Source organism: Anas platyrhynchos, chromosome 14 (assembly GCF_047663525.1).
Source record: "Anas platyrhynchos isolate ZD024472 breed Pekin duck chromosome 14, IASCAAS_PekinDuck_T2T, whole genome shotgun sequence".
Lineage (NCBI taxonomy): Eukaryota > Metazoa > Chordata > Aves > Anseriformes > Anatidae > Anas > Anas platyrhynchos.
Genome location: NC_092600.1, coordinates 17,100,566 through 17,117,140, shown reverse-complemented (window position 1 = coordinate 17,117,140; position 16,575 = coordinate 17,100,566). Strand labels below are relative to the sequence as shown.

Sequence of the window (16,575 nt, the reverse complement as noted above, 5' to 3'; positions counted from 1 at the left end):
TTCACCGGTGTCCTTTCTTGTGATTGGCAGCATGAGTAGAAGTTGGAATAGTAAATAAGTAGAGAAGAAAATTATTGGTCACCCAGTAACTGCAGCCATTTTTCTGTGCCACACAGAGACCTTGCCCTTGTTTATGCTTTTGTAACATCTTGATTCTATTATTGGAATTCTGTCTTCATAGGCGTAACACTGAAATCTATTCACTTTGTAGTAGCCTTTGCATTAAAGAATAAATTAGAACTGTTCCTTAAAAGATTCATTGGCTCCCAGCATATTATAAATACACTATTGCTCTACAGTTTGGGGTGGTTCAGGCCTCAGGGGATGCTAATTTCTGCTAGATTTGTTACAACTTGTTATTCAATATCTTTACCATTGATCTGAGTCTTTTAATTGCTAATCAAGGTCGCAATTGACAGGGGTGGACAGTAACAGGGGTGAATAAGGACATGGACGTAACACTGCAGTGTGACTTACTTAACCCTGCTAAATGTAGAATGTTTCTTTCTAGGGAAAAAAAAATAAAATGTAGGTCACATTTGCTGAATAAGGGAATATATCGTGGAATTGCTTGAATGAGAATATATGGAGAGTCCAGAAGATAGCAAAAGAAGCACTAGTATGGCAGATATGCAGTATATGTTGGTGTTGTATGTGGGTCCTTAAAACACAGATGCACAAAAATAGATACCTACAGAATGTAAACATACCATAATAACGGATGTATGAATTAATCTGAACCATGGTGATGCATGAGCAGAAAATGTGTGTAGCTGCACATATGGACAGGAGTAGGATGAAGGTCCTTATAAAAACAGTAAAACTATTACTATCTTATGTTTTTCCCAGCCTTTTCTTTTTTCTTTTTCTTTTCTTTTTTAACAGCAGCAGCAACAACAAAAATAAGCTGAAAATTGAAAAAAGTAAAAAAACAACAACAACAACAAAAAAGAGTTTAAAAAAATGAAGTCTGGAAACATGCCTATTGTGAGTAGAAAGTAAAGAATGCCATGTTACAGTGAGAAAATCTGAGCTCATGTCTTGTGGAAATAAAATTTTCAGAAAATTTAAACAAATTGATTTATCTTGTCATTATGTTATTGCACAAAGGATGTGGAGAAAGACTGTATTAGTAGGTTCTCTTGCTGATGGCAGATTTACCAACAGTGAAACTTACTTCAGTAGAAAAGAAAATAAATGTAGGCAAGGGCAAGAGAAGGAAAAGATGTAAACTGTCCAGTAGCCTGCTCTGAAGAGAACTGAGGGCATCCCCAGACAAGGATCCTTGTCTAGGTGTGTTCTCTCCAGTGCAGCAAGTGGTGATGATGCAGTTAGCAATGATTTCCACCATACTTTGTCCCTACTACTGTATAATTTTCATCAAGACCTCCTCAATCCTATGTATTGTACCTATTTATGATGCTATTACTGTTGACTGCAGTATACTTTCCTGGGTGTGCTGTACCAGTTTCTGACTGTTTTTTCAAGATTCCATGCATGTACAGTTTTGGGTAATACTCATCGGATTAATTATAGTTAATATACTTGCACTGTTATTTACTTTGTTATGCACCAAGTTTTGTTTTCTCTAGTACTATCTAGAACCTATAAAGTTAGGTGTAAGAAAGGAGAGAAGGGGTGGTTCTCACAGTATGGTTGCTGCTTAGATAGAAGAACATCCCCAGCAATACTGGGATTTGCCAGTGCAAGGCAATAAGGAAAAATAGCATGAAAATGGCAGCTTGGAAAAGAGCAAGCAGAAAACACTGCCACGCAGGCTTTGGAAAGACACAAGAACTAGGTGCAAGCTTTAATGAAGCAAAGTCAAGTTACAGAGGTTTCAAATGGATCATATGCTCACAGAACAGTTTGGGTTAGAAAGGACCTTAAAGGTCATATAATTCCAATGCCCCTAGAGCTAACACTACCACAGCTGTCAGTAATATCAGTGCTGGGTGTAAGGCTAAATGTCACTGAAGAGACTGATGATCACTATCTGCTGAAGGTATCACATCAATTGTTAATATTTATTGTAGCCTTCCCTCCCCCCCCCAAGATATATTCCTTTTAGAGCTGATGTATGTCATCAGTTGTAGACCCTGCTAATAAAGTTCTGTGCATATTAGCCTTTCTCTACAACATCTGTGCAATAGAATGCATGTTATTTACACTATTTATTTCAGACCACACCACTTGTGGAATTCAAGCCCATACTTGCCATTGTACCACAGTAATGCACATCATGTAGTCCTGTAGCAGTCTGGCTGCTTTCCTAGGATGGGCAGACTGGCATGGAAGAAATGTGCAACAGCTTTATTATTTGCTTTTATTATCTGCTGCTTTTTTTTTTTTTGTACTTTTTTTTTTTTTTTTGGAAACAGAGGAGTGATACTGTGTGAAACTAAAAGCTGCAGACATAAGAAGTTATAAGACAAGGTGAATCTCTATTGTTCTTTTAGAATTGGATAATGAGAACTGAAACCCCTTGGGGATAGATTATAATATTAAAAAGATGGAACAGCAGTAAAGCATGTCTTCTTAAGGACTTCTGTTTATTTTTCTGTGGAATCTTATGGATCCATTTTTTTTGTTTGTTTTAGCACTAATAATTGCTTTGAATTTGAAGGAGATGCCTACCTGGTGGCTTCGCCTTTGATTAAGAATCCCTATGTAGGATAAATCCGAAGGGAACCCAATGCTTTAGCTTAAACTATGAAATCAGCACCTTCTCAAAAGAGCTTGGAGTGAGATTTCTTCTATCAGATGAAGATCAAGGCAGATAGGGGAGATCTGGCAAGCTCAACACTCACATTTTGTAGGATGAGGAATTTTCCTTGCATATTGGAAATCTGATTCTTCATGGGAGGTCCTGCATATCTGAACTAGACAAATATGAGCTTTCCATGTAATTTTAATCCAATTATTTGATTGTATAGGCTGCAATTCTTTGGTATTTTCAAATTCAATCATTTAACATTTTGGGGAAAAAAAAATATAATCTGTATCCTCCTATTTTTGGAAGATATGAATACTTGTATCTCTCACCAAAGTACATAATCATAATGAGTCTTCACAACTGATAGATCAAATGTATTTTAAAAAAGCAAATTCCATAGGGCTGTCTCATTTCTTTCAAGTTATGCTTTATTGCAGCTGAAAGTCTATAGAAATTTCTGCAAAGCACTAACTAACTGAAGTACAGAACCTAGCACATAGGAGAATCTAAATTGTGATTACTGGTTCTAGGCACTTCCTTTAAAAAAAAAAACGGACAAATATCAAGATTATTTTTCTGATTATTTTGGTAGAAAAGATCAGTCTTTAAAATTTATATGGAATTGAGCATTTAGTCTTACTAAAATACAGCTGGAGGTACAGCTGTACTCACAGGACACAGCTAATGATGACTATGGCTTTTCATGACATCTCTTCGGTAGGCTTCAGAATGACCTTGTCAAAGTTAAAAGCTCATAACATTCATATTTTGTTTTTATGGTATTATGATTCTGCATAACAGTGCTAAAAACAAAAACACAGTATAATTATACTGTCAATCAAGCAGCCAGAAAAGGCATTTTCCACCAGTTTTGCACCTACTAAAGTGTAAATAATTTATAAAATTAGAAGTCATGACTAAGTGGAGGCATTTGGAGGCTAGTTAAGCACTGATCTGTGGTTTAAGCGACCCCACACACCAAGCTCTGGTTACTTCCTTTTATCCTGTGACTGTGAAAATGGTCATTCACTCTTGTATTATCATGCATGCACCTAATAAAAATATCAAGCCGTCAACAGAGCTGTGAACAGGTGTACAGTGTATATTGTAATGATGTTTTATTCATTTGAATTTCCAGCCCATTTAGTCTCATGCAACGAACAACAAAAATATTTTCTTCATTATCTCCAATTAATGTAAATGTCAAATGTTTGAATATATTATCACACAGATAATTTAATACATTGGTTGATTTGTGGAGTATTTGCAATAAAGTGACAATAAAAAAAAAAAAAAAGGTGCAACCCAGACCACATGTTCTTACCTGTTGTCATGCTGTTACAGAGATGTTGAACTTGTTTCTGGAAGATCTCTTTTTAACTCTGTAAATGAGTTTCTTAAAGCCTTTGAGTTTACCATCCTTATGTCTAATGTACTTAAAATTTTAATAATCACTTTGCGTTCACTTTGAAACAAGGTTTATTAGTTGTATATTTTCTGTTCTCTTACTATATATAATGTATTCATTTAGTTGACAGACATTAATCTCTCATAATTGAACTCTTCAGACTGCTTTATAGATAAATACAAAAATAGTGCATTCTAATAGAAAGAATAGAGACAATAAAATAATTATCAGATGTTTATCTTTCAATAGAGCTTTCTTCTTGAATTTTTCTTTTGTTTATTTGTGACTTAGTCTTTGCCTGACTGCCCAAATATAATACAGCTATGCATAATTCTCACCTGCTTTTAATGCTGTCTTAAGAGCTTAATTACACATTATATAGTAAAAATAAGCCTTTTATTTATGTATGTATGTATTTATTTATTTATTTATTAGTTTAGTTTAGTTTATCATATGGTATTTTATTCATTAATATACCTTGCTCTTGGTCATGCAGGAGACGGGGGCCATATGTCCCACTGGAGCACTGTGGCAGATGTTAGCTCAGGTCCGGGAAGCAGTATAGCTGCATCAGCTGACATTGTGCCCATATATGTAGGAATCTACTATTTCAGGATAAAGTTGGAGCACACAGCTATTATGTTCTCTGTGTATTTTGGAGAGCACACTTTGAACGTTAGAAAGAGCTGAAAATATTGCAGTCAGATGTTAATTACTTAGCACTTCTAAAACTCTTGTTATTTGGTTCAATTGGTAGATCACTTGGTTAGATCCCTATCAAGAATTTCAAATGTTCTTATATCGTAATCAGACTTTTTTTTAAGAGCTAGAAAATTAAAATGTATGTCTACTTCATATGTACTTCATATGCCTGCAGCTCCCTCATGAGGGGAGCAGAGGGGCAGGCGCTGAGCTCTGCTCTCTGGGGACAGCGACAGGACCCGAGGGAACGGCATGGAGCTGGGACAGGGGAGAGTCAGGCTGGGGGTTAGGGAAAGGTTCTGCACCCAGAGGTGGTCAGGCCCTGGGAGGGGTTCCACAGGGCAGTGGTCATGGCCCCGAGGCTGCCAGAGTTCAAGAAGCCTTTGGACAATGCTCTCAGACACATGGCCTGATTTTTGGGTGGTGCTGTGTGGAGCCAGGAGTTGGACTGGATGATCCTTGTGGGCCCCTTCCGACTCGGGATATTCTGTGATTCTATATGATATCCTGAGTTTCTTCACCTTTATGGATAAGTGAAGCCTACAGAGCTGTAAGTAAGATACACTGTTTGTCATTTTCTCCCTTAAAAGTAAACTAGAAGTAAATGTTGACTAGTGTTTTGCAGTCACTGGCATTCCAAGGTTTTGCAAAAAAAAGTATCAGTCTTTTTTTTACTGTCGTTTCTGGTGAATGTTCCTTAATTCTGGGCTGCATAGTCCATTCTGAAGTTTGGTCAGTTATCATGTTGGAGTTCTAAAAACGATGGGATTTTTCCTTGCCCTAGCATTGTGGGAAGAAAATAATTAGAGAAGATGAGAGTTCAGAGTATTGGATGGTCTAGCATGCAGTGGAGTTGCAAGAGTAGGTACACTGTGCTTAGTTCAGCTTGTAATAGCTTGTAAAGTTGTGGCATAAATCCTAGTTTTTTGATTCAGACTATGGTAAAAGCGTGTTAGTACCTCTGATTTAGAAAATAAAACTGAATTACTGGATATGGAGAAATGGTGATAGAAATGTAGGTAAGCTGCTAGGACTTTCTGTATACCTTATGCATGAGTTATGCGTGAGTGAATACTGCATTGAGTATTAGAAGAAGTATTAAAAGGCAAATGTTGCTCACTTGCTAATGAAACTGTTCACCCCCATGATTCTGACTTTAAAGCTGCTTGTGCTATTCCTATAACGATTCAAATCAAATTTCTGAATTTTTAGAGGTTGTTTAGATTTATTTAGTTAATTTGAAAGAATCATAAACATGTAGGGAGCCAAGTAACTCTCCAGTGAAGTATTAAGTGTTTGGCAATATTAATAAAAGCAACAGAGGAGGGCCCTGAAATGGGGTAGGAGAGTGGGGGTATTCCTAGGAAGAGCATAGGAAGAGCTTCAAACTGTGGTCAGAGGGGGCTGTCTTGTGTGGTAAAGCTTTAATGCTTCATGATCACACAGAAAATTTAATCCTGCTCTGGTTTAAAATGCCAACTTCATGCCATTGCAGAGGGAAACATGCAGCTTATGGATTTGTAAAACAAATACAAGAAGAAAATATTATAAAATATGTTCTTCTTATAGAGGCTACGAGACTTTTGCAGTAAATTCGTAGTAAAAATATTAATAATAGCTAGAATTTAATAATATTAATTTAAATAGAATTTAAAATATGCAAATAACGAAATGGGTTGAAGGTGTGAGGAGATCAAACTATTCATTCTATAATTTATAAAACAATTAAAAGTTTTAAACAATCCTACGCAGTCTGATCATGTATGTAGCATATGGAAGACAATAGCTACATTATTACTAGCTGAAAAGTAAAGCAGGTTTACATCCATTTGTGTCCCCTCCTCCTCTGCAGTGAAGGCATGCATAGAGGCTGTGGCAGTGCCCAGCACAGGAGAGACTTTACACATTATACATGTTAGAAGCCAAGACTAGCAAAAACAAAAATGGAACCAGCCAAGTGAAACTTCCAAGGAAAAACAGGATACCAAAGAGTCAAGGAAAGAAGGGAGTTTCTGCCTCCTTCCTCGGCTTTGTAATTCTGAATAGTCTGCAGATACAAACTTGAATTCATTATACTTTTAATTTGCCATGCTTTAAAATTAAAGGAAGCCATCTGAGAATGCATCTCCCCTGTAACTTAAAATACTGTCCCACAAGCCTTGCTCACATATACTGATGCACTTCTCGTTTCCAATTTATACTATTCCTGATTATTCCTACTGTACATGTATTTGCATTTCTTTACTTTTCAGCTAGTAATCGGTATCCTGTTTTTCCTTGGAAGTTTCACTTGGCTGGTTCCATTTTTGTTTTTGCTAGTCTTGGCTTCTAACATGTATAATGTGTAAAGTCTCTCCTGTGCTGGGCACTGCCACAGCCTCTATGCGTGCCTTCACTGCAGAGGAGGAGGGGACACAAATGGATGTAAACCTGCTGCCCTGCAACCCTTTGCTGTCACTGTATCTTGAGGTGCTTTCTGGACTAAGAGTTATTGTATGACAGAAAAGCAAAAATACTTCCATTTCATGGCTGTTTTGAGTCACTCTTTTTATGTTTTATCCCTTTTATCCATGCTCTTCTGTGTCACTGTCTTGGCAGTTGTTCTGCTTTGGGTCAGGCAAGCATCTCAAGAGACTACAGTTCAAGTGTGCCCAAAAGAAGAATAAATAGTTTTGTTTAGTTTTGTTTTTTAAAAAGTGAAAGCCTTCCCTTTCCCACTTTTTTTCTTTCTTTATGCTTTTATTCTCTCCTCAAAATGAGTAAATTGACCTACCCTAATTAAAAGTTGTTTGTTATTCCTGAATGCTTTACTTGTTGGTAATGTCCCAAAGATTTTCTCAGGTTTCTTGGCAGTTAAGGATGTATGTATACAGTTACTAATAAAAGGAAAAGTTTGCAATGGATTATGGGAATTACATACCTTCCCACTTCATTCAGGGAGCATATATTCGTTAAGAGCTTTTAGACAATTCCTGAATACACCAAAGAATTTAATCTAATTTTCCAGCAATCATTTTAAACAACTTATACCAACAAGTTGAGTGAGAAGTCATGCCTATGTCATGGCTGATGTGTATTTTCTTGCACAATAATGTGAACTTCATAAAATCATGGTTCAGGATTCATCCCGTAGAATACAAAGCTAATCGTTATCAAGACTTCAACACATAGCAATTAACTATAATTATGGACTATCTTAATGAAATTTTATGTATAAGTAACGAATGAGGTCTATTACTTCTCATCTTTTATAGCACAACAGATAAGAGAAAGTAAAGCAAATATTTGGAAATAATGAGTGAAATTGCTGGTGTTCAGATTGTACTTTACCAGTGAGCATTCAAAACTAAACTAAACAAACAAATCTAACAAACAAGCAAACAAAAATCCTCTATAGTAGTATGAGAAAAGGCAAAGAGATTAAAAAACAAACAAACAAACAAAAACAAACAACAACCTTTCCTTCTGTATTTTCCCAAGAATTGCAAGGCAGCGTCCAGCTCCATTTTAAGTAATCAATGAAAAACATTGTTCCTGGCAATTACTTTTAATGTCTGTGTCTCAGTAGATAATAATATTTAAGCCTTGAGCTGGGTAATCGTATCCTCTGCTGTCTGCATTAGAAATAATGCTTAGATTCATGTGGTTAATTCTATAGTTCTTGCTCTCTTTGTAGCATTCAGCATCATAACAACAATATATTTGAACAAGTAGGTTTTATTTTGTATTCTTTCTAGGGTTATTTTAGAGTAACTGTACCTTAGTATATGTAGAAAGATAAACTAATCAGAACATTATATCTGGTGCTGAAGGGCTACAGAAACGTGTGAGTGGAGACAGATAAGCTTGTGCAGCTTTGACAATTTTTGAAGGCACAATGTTTTTGGATTTTTTTTTCTTAATGGATATATTAGAAAATTATTTCTGATCTGCTCCAAAAATGCTATGTTGAGATCACATGCAGCAGGAAACTCAGATCTGAGGTTAAAATAAAATAAAATAAAATAAAATAAAATAAAATAAAATGGTATGCTTTACTCAAAATTGTTTGATTTATTTTGATTTTTATTCTTATTCTTTCCCACTAATGGCTGAATGAATTTTTAGGGAAAGGGGCCTCAGGAGCATATTTCTGCAACCTTCTACTCTACAGCAAGGCCAGCAATCCATTCAGTAACCCCAGCAAACTAGGACTACCTTAGGAATGTGACTTGCCCTAGCAGCCAACCCAGCAGATGAGAGCAGTCAGGAAGCAGTGAGCCTGCACCATTTAGGTTCACTGATTTATGACCCTCGAAGCAATGTAAAGGATAAATGTAATTTTCTTAACTATATAAATATTCATGACGATAATGACGATTAAAAAATAGGAACTTTGCTAAAGGTCAGTAAATGTGCTTCTGATATCTGCAACACCTTCAAGGAGATATAAGTTACCACATTTAGTAGGGATGGACAATCTTCAACCTCTCCAGTTTTGAGATTTTTTTCTTTTTAAATAGAATTTCATTTTTCCATTTGTGTAACTTACTTAGGCAGTTTGCATATCTAAATGTATGTTTATGCACATAAACATGTATGTAAAGAGGTGTTCACCATTTTCCTCTTAGTTTAAAAAATAATAATCTGTAACAGGTCTTCTGATCTAAATCTGGTACATGTTGCAACACTTTCTACTCTGCAGTGCTTTAACACTGGTGAGTTACAGAAGGTTCAACTATTGCACTGTGTGCCTACACACATCTGAAAAAACTTCACGTTAGCAGAGCCAACAGTGTTTAGGTTCATCTGGTTTTGGGTGCTTTGGGAAGACTATAAATGAAGAGTTAATTGAACAACAGCAAAATACGTATCAAGACAATCCCACAACCCATTTTTCGATAATTGTTTCTTCTCTTAAGAGAACATTACCTCTCTCACAGATGGTCAGAGTGATGCATTTGGGGAAATCAACCAAACTTGGCTTTCTTCCTGGTCTCTCTGCTTAGTAACTGCAGTATTTAACCCCAGAAGTATTACTTAACTTTGCTCCAGATACCATTTTAATCAACAATACTAGGCTACACAGTTGGAAAACTCCTTTTAAGGTCTCTGAACACAATTTTATTTTTCTTAGTGTTTTGGACATTTGGAATCAGTCTGCAAAAGTAAAGTTTGGTTACTTTCAAATCACTTGAAAAGGGATTGCTGAACTGTGACTTGTAGAAAGGTTTAATGAATCGTGTAAGTCTCATAATACTAGGAAATGTTCTTGTGCAGAAGTCTTCCAACAGCAAAGTCAGTGGGTTGAAGGGAAAAATTATTACTCCTGCCTAATACATGGAAAGAAATATGCATTAAACAGCTAAAACCCTGGCATAGAAACCGGGTGATCTGATTTAGAAGTTTTGTACCTTCTTTGCGACTCAGTCTCTGTGTTGTAGTACCTTGTGCATGTAATTGTGTTTTCACATCACATGGCCTTGTTGTGGACTAGAGCATGCAAAAAATGGTGATGTTTTCAAGTGCTTGAATAAGGACAGGATAATAAGCCTCAGGAAATACTTTGAACGTGTCTGTGTCTGTGGTGAGGAATGGAAGCTCTGTATGTTCGTCTCTGCAGAGGGGCCTTCTTCAGGCAGAAGCATCCCAGTTCCCTGGGGAAGGGCTGGTGGAGAGAAGAGAGGCATCTGTATTGTCCACAGCAAGTTCTGATAAGGTAGAACAAACCAGCTTGAAATCTAACCTATGCTTTTCACTCTCCCTCTGACATTGTGAAGGCTCAGAGCTGCAGTGTAGGTTGTACCAATACTGGTTTCAGATATGCTGTTTATTTCTGAATTTTGGAAATGAAATTGTTTTTCACTCAGTGTAACTTGTTTCTTGACTAACTTGAAAAAATCAGCTAACTATTGAGTGTCTTTATCAAAAATGATTTTATACAAAATTTGCAGTTGTTTGCAGATGGCTCCAATGAGGGGAATGTCTTTTCTTTAGTCTTTGTTTTTCCTGATTTCTACTGAGGAACCTTGTACTTCTTAATTTGATTTGCATTTTCGGATTATGAATTTAGTATGATTTTTAATTGCTTTTGTAATCTCCGAATTATTTTCTCTTCAAGCTTATTCCATTTTGCCAGCTGCTGCCATGCACCTATTACTTAGTTGCAAATTGATTTTGTTCTTCCTTAAGCAATTTCTGAGGAGGATGTTTGGTAAATGAGTATATTAAACTGGGAGACACCCAGGAGAAGGGCTTCTAGCAAAACTCAAAAACAATAATTGCTTTAGCCTAAAATTTAAAGCAGGCATATTAATCATCTGAATAGCAGATGCACATCTAAGCATGTCTTTCTCTGTGATATGACAATCCCTTCTTTCCCCAGTCATGCTAACTGATGTGCATTTTGAAGTGAAGTCCTTAGGACAGCATTTACTTGTGTATGTGACCATTATGTTAATGCTCACAGAAAGTATGTTTTAAATTAAAGCCATGAGCATTCATGCTGATTTATATGAAATGGACATAGTATAGTGTAGTGATGTGATTAGATTTTGGAAAACTTTACTTATGTTCATAAAGTCATAGAATCATCTAGCTTGGAAAAGACTTTCAATATCACCGAGTCCAACCATTAACCTGACCTACTGAATCCCATCAGTAAACTATGTCTCTTAGTGCCGTAACGACACACCTCCACCACTTCCTTGAGCAGCCCGTTCCAATGCATCACCACCCTCTCCATGAAGAAATTCTCCATAATATCAAAGCTAAATTTCCCAAAGTGAAATTGAGACCGTTCCTGGTTCTTAAACCAAACATGAAATCTGATGGTTGATTAACATGTGTTTTGGGAACATAATTAGAAATGTATTTACCAAATTAAAAAAAGAAAAAAAAAAAAGTAAATTACTACAACAATGAAATACACCAATCAAATGTACAATACACCAGGAGTATAAACATGACAGGCATCTATATGTCTCTCTTAGCTTGAACTCTGCCTGTGTTCTGTAGGATAATAATCATCTATGTAAAATAAATAAATAAATAAATAAAATAAAATGAGAATAAAAAAAAATTCCTTTAATTACTTTTGTTGGAAATGAGGAGGAGAGATACAAGGTGGACCTGCCTCAAGCTGACTCCAGAGTGAACTCAGCTCTGATACTGCAAGTTGCATGTAACCATCCCTGGACTGACTCCTCCCCTGTTCTGTGTATTTGACACTCCCACGCTTCTCAAAAAAAAAAAAAAAAAAAAAAAAAAAAGAAGCCCTACCTGGCACTGAGCGAGCTGTTAAATGGTGACCTTCCCCCTTAGTTTTTCTTTTCTTCTCCTGTATGATTAAAACGAACAATACTTCTTCGTGGAACAAGAGGTCTTGGGAAAGTACTTAAGAGCTTGGATTTTTTTTTTCTTTTCCCATTTCGTACACTGACTATTTTATACACTGATATAAAGATTCTTGTGTACTTTTCATTTTTTTCCTTTGAATCAGCTAGTTTATTTGTTGTTTTTGCTTCCTTTTAGCTGGATATAGGTTTGATGTTATTACTGTTTTACTTACCCATGAGTCGTCCTTATTGCCCTTTTTCATAGCATCATATAATATCTGAGTTGGAAGGGACCCACAGGGATCATCAAGTCCAACACCTATTGGTAGTACAAAGCTACAACAGAGCTGATCCTTTTAGGTGATGATGACTTATTCAGTACAATCTGAGCTCTTGTAAGATGTATGGAAAATCATCCTGTCATGACGCTTGGAAAGAGCTTCTTTCATTCTTTCAGATGACCCGTGGTTTTATTTTATTTTTTTACCCCAGTGCTGCTGTGTACCTCAGAGGCAGAGTTTCTTCAGAAAGAAGTTTGCTCTTTTTCCAGTCACTGCTTTTGTGAAGATTATTCCCTTTCTCACTGTTTCTAGGTGATCTGGGCTTCCATGCTGCAGGAAGCTTGGCTTTTGGCTCCAAGCCCAGCATCTCAGCACACTCCTCTTAATGGAGTTGATTTTTTCCTGTCTCTGCCTGCTTTTCTCTGCCTTCTGCCTTTTAGTCCAAGTGAAATTTTATTTGGATGATAAGCATGAGCAGACCGGCCCTCCTCTTGCACGGCAAGAAATGTCATTTACTTCCAACTCTGCTTAGCTTCCCCTCCATGCAGCTGAGATTAAGTCAGTTCCGATAGTGTCACACCGCAACATGTGCAGAAGTAGGGAGCCTAGAAAGGCAGAAAATACTTCAGCAATAACCTAGCCAGGAAAAAATATTTAATTTTTTAGAAGAAAGATTTTCTTCTGGTAGAACTATGTTTACTTTTTTAAAAAAGTAAATATAGATTATATTTTTGTAAGGTACTAAGAAATCAGTTAGTTAAAAATCTCTTGCCTAGAAAAGGAATTAAAGAAAAAAAGATAACTGGCTTGTAATACTCTGTCAGCTCCAGGTGCATTTAGGCCTAGTTGCATTAACTCCTCATGTGTCTTCCCAAATACCCATCGGTTTTCCAGAAAACTCAAATTTGTAACTCTTCACAGAACTGAGCCTCCCTTTCACAAAACTTCAAACTGTGCACAGGTCTCCTTTACCAGAATAGGATGAAGCAACCATTCCCACATGCCACATGTTATCACTCCCTGACAGTTGACAAGAGAGCTTTTTATGTTTGTTCTCCTTAATCTATTTGAGCACAGAGATCTGGTTTAGTGAAGGTGAGCTCTTTTTAAACTATTTAAAATAACCTGCATGTTTCAGATTAGAAGAGGTTATGGAAGATAGACGGGCAGTTCTCTGGCATATATGAGGGACTGTAACTCTCTGATCTGGAGTGGCAAGACAAGTGCGTGTCCCCCTGGAAAAGCTGCTTTCATGTCTGCTCATCTGTTAGCACCTTTGTTGGCAATTATCCAGTAGTTCCTGGAGGACGAGACTGTTTATTTAAAAAGCAGAGAGATTGTTATGAAAAAGGATCTTATGTGTAAGTGTCCAGCAGCTGAAGCAATTAAGTACAATTAGGTATGCTGTAAATAAATTTTTGTACAGAATGTAAATGTAAATATTAGTAAAGGAACCAAATATTACAAAGGAATTGCCTGTTTTCATGGATTAAAAATAAATGCCTCATTATAGACATAATCCTTAAATTTTACAATTCATATTTATTTCAGAGTAGCTGTCATATGTTAATGCAGGCAAGTTGTTATTTTCATAGTGAACAATTCTGTTTGCTTCTAAGTTTCAGATCTCTGTTAAAAAATAAAAAAAAAGAAACAAAACAATTCTATCAAGTAATTACTTTTTTTTTTTTTTTCATTTCCAATTACAATAATAGTAGTGTGTAATGCCAACTTCCTAGAGGCCACTATGATTTAGTCATTACCTATTTAGAGCACTTGTTCAGATATCTGTTTATTGCTTTATGTTAAGCACAGGTGATGTATGCTTAAACAAGAAAGGTTAGTATTTTCCTTTTACGTGTGAACACCATTCCATAAAAAGGTCCAAATCCCACTGACACGTCAAGAGTTTAGTCCAAAGCAGTAATGCCCTGGAGTGTAACCATTATAAGTAGGCAAATGGAGCCCTGCCTTCTGGAAAATATAATTGTGTGTCCCTTTGGCCTGTCATTGGTCTTGATAGAACTTAAATCCCTAGGAGCTGGGAAAACAGATTGTGAATGGTGGTGAGTAAATTTTTTCTGCATAAATTACTGAGTCACTGGGAGTAGCTCCTGTCAGCCTCTGCAGAAGCGGGGATGGTGCGGAGTGCTAACAGCAGCTGGTGGTACCAATAACATTTCTACATGTGGAATCTAAAATTGGTTTTGGTATCCTTCAGTCCTTTTGTGGCTCTTTAGTGACTTAACGTAATTTGTTCAAGAGATGGCCAGGAGTGGACAGAATGATGAGAGATTCAGCTTTGTCGATCAGCGCATAGAAACATTGAGCTTCGTTTGTCTGCACTCTTGTAGGAGTTTGTTGTGTCATTTTAACTTTTCCCTTGTTGCAGCTCTCTTATTTTTGCCTTTGTATCACTCAGACTCAGACTTAGGACTATAAAGATGGTGAAGGGCCTAGAGGGAAGACGTATGAGGAGCAGCTGAGGGCACTGGGCCTGTTCAGCCTGGAGAAGAGGAGCCTGAGGGGGGACCTCATCGCAGTCTACAACTTCCTCCTGAGGGGGAGTGGAGAGGCAGGTGACCTATTCTCTGTAGTCACCAGTGATAGGACCCGCGGGAACGGTGTTAAACTGAGGCAGAGGAGGTTTATGCTGGACATCAGGAAGAGGTTCTTCACCAAGAGGGTGTTTGCACACTGGAACAGGCTCCCCAGGGACGTAGTCACTGCACCAAGCCTGTCTGAATTTAAGTAGCGATTGGACTGTGCACTTAGCTACATGGTCTGAATTTTTGGGTAGACCGTTGCTGTGCCAGGAGTTGGACTTGATGATCCATATGGGTCCCTTCCAACTCGGGATATTCTATGATTCTATGAGACTCTTAGAGGTCCTGCTTCTGCTGGGCCTATAGAGACTTTCTGGCTCAGACTGTGAGCAGTAGCTTCTTCTAGGTCCCATCTCTAGCCATTATAAACAAGAAATAACTCCCTTACTCTACTGGGATAAACTGGAAAGATTATTATGTCCGTAATCTGAAACAATTTCATATAGCTGAAAGATCTAAAACAAAACCCACAGAACTTAAAAAGCTCAAGGTAGGCAGTTACATAAGAGATTCTTGTTTATTTTTTGTTGTTGTTGCATCACAACACAGTGGCTTGTTACTTTAAGAGGGTTTTCCAAGTTTGTTCTTGTGCACTCAAAGCTTTATTATTTAAAACACATTTGTGTTTGCCAAAAATAGTAATAATAATAATAATAATAATAAAGTAGCAATAATTCACATAGAATTTCTTTTGAGTTAGAGATGATCATCATTTTCAAACTAGGAATAGTTGAGCTGTCTTATGCTATCATTATTTTTCAGAGAATGGTTTCACTATAAGCAGGGGTTTACCATGACTGGATTTTTCTTTTGTGTACTGCAGACACTGGAGCAATGGGCAGGCTGCATATTCATGAACACTTCCTGGTAGATACACTTTCTTCTCCTCTGTGGAGAGAAAAGACCTGAAGAAGAACAAAATTTACTTAGGTTCACTGCAAAGTGGTAGCAGATACAAGATCAGACTGAAGTGCCATGTTCCTCTTAGGACCTAGCTGGAAGTGGAAGGAATGTATATTGAAGAGTTAGGAACAGAGCTGGGTACCATCCTTTAAACGTTCTAGTGGGCTGCAGAAGGTAACTGTAGGCTTAGTCAGAGTTGTGTCTGTGATCCTTGAGTCCCATGACATCTGTTCTTCTATGGATTTGTCTGCTCTGCCTAGCGTCACCCAGGTTAGGGCTGAAAGACAATTCAGAGAATATGGTGTTCTTGTATTCTGTCTGTGTTGAAGATGGAGAATGGAAGAAAAGTGGTAAGTGCAACTCTCTTGCCTTTTATGCAGCATTTTCCTTTTACATGAAAATAACAGAAGATTCATAAAGACATTTAACTCTCTAGAAGCTGCATAGCAAAGCAATTTGGCCTGAATATAATGATGAATAAAATATGTAAAATCCCTTTCTTGTAAACACAGATTTTAATTAGGAAGAAGAAGGTCTGCTTCAGAGCCAGACCATTATTTCCAGGTCTGCACCCAGCCAAGAGCTTTAATTGGTACAGAAAGAATCAAGAATTTGGGATGATTTATCAGGATTAAAGAAAGAA

General features: G+C 37.0%; 1 protein-coding gene across 4 annotated transcripts in view; it reads left to right on the top strand.

Annotated features, from left to right (window-relative positions):
* TENM2 (teneurin transmembrane protein 2) overlaps window positions 1–16,575 on the top strand; it is a 1,606,114-nt gene that overhangs the window by 640,490 nt on the left and 949,049 nt on the right. The window lies entirely within an intron of this gene.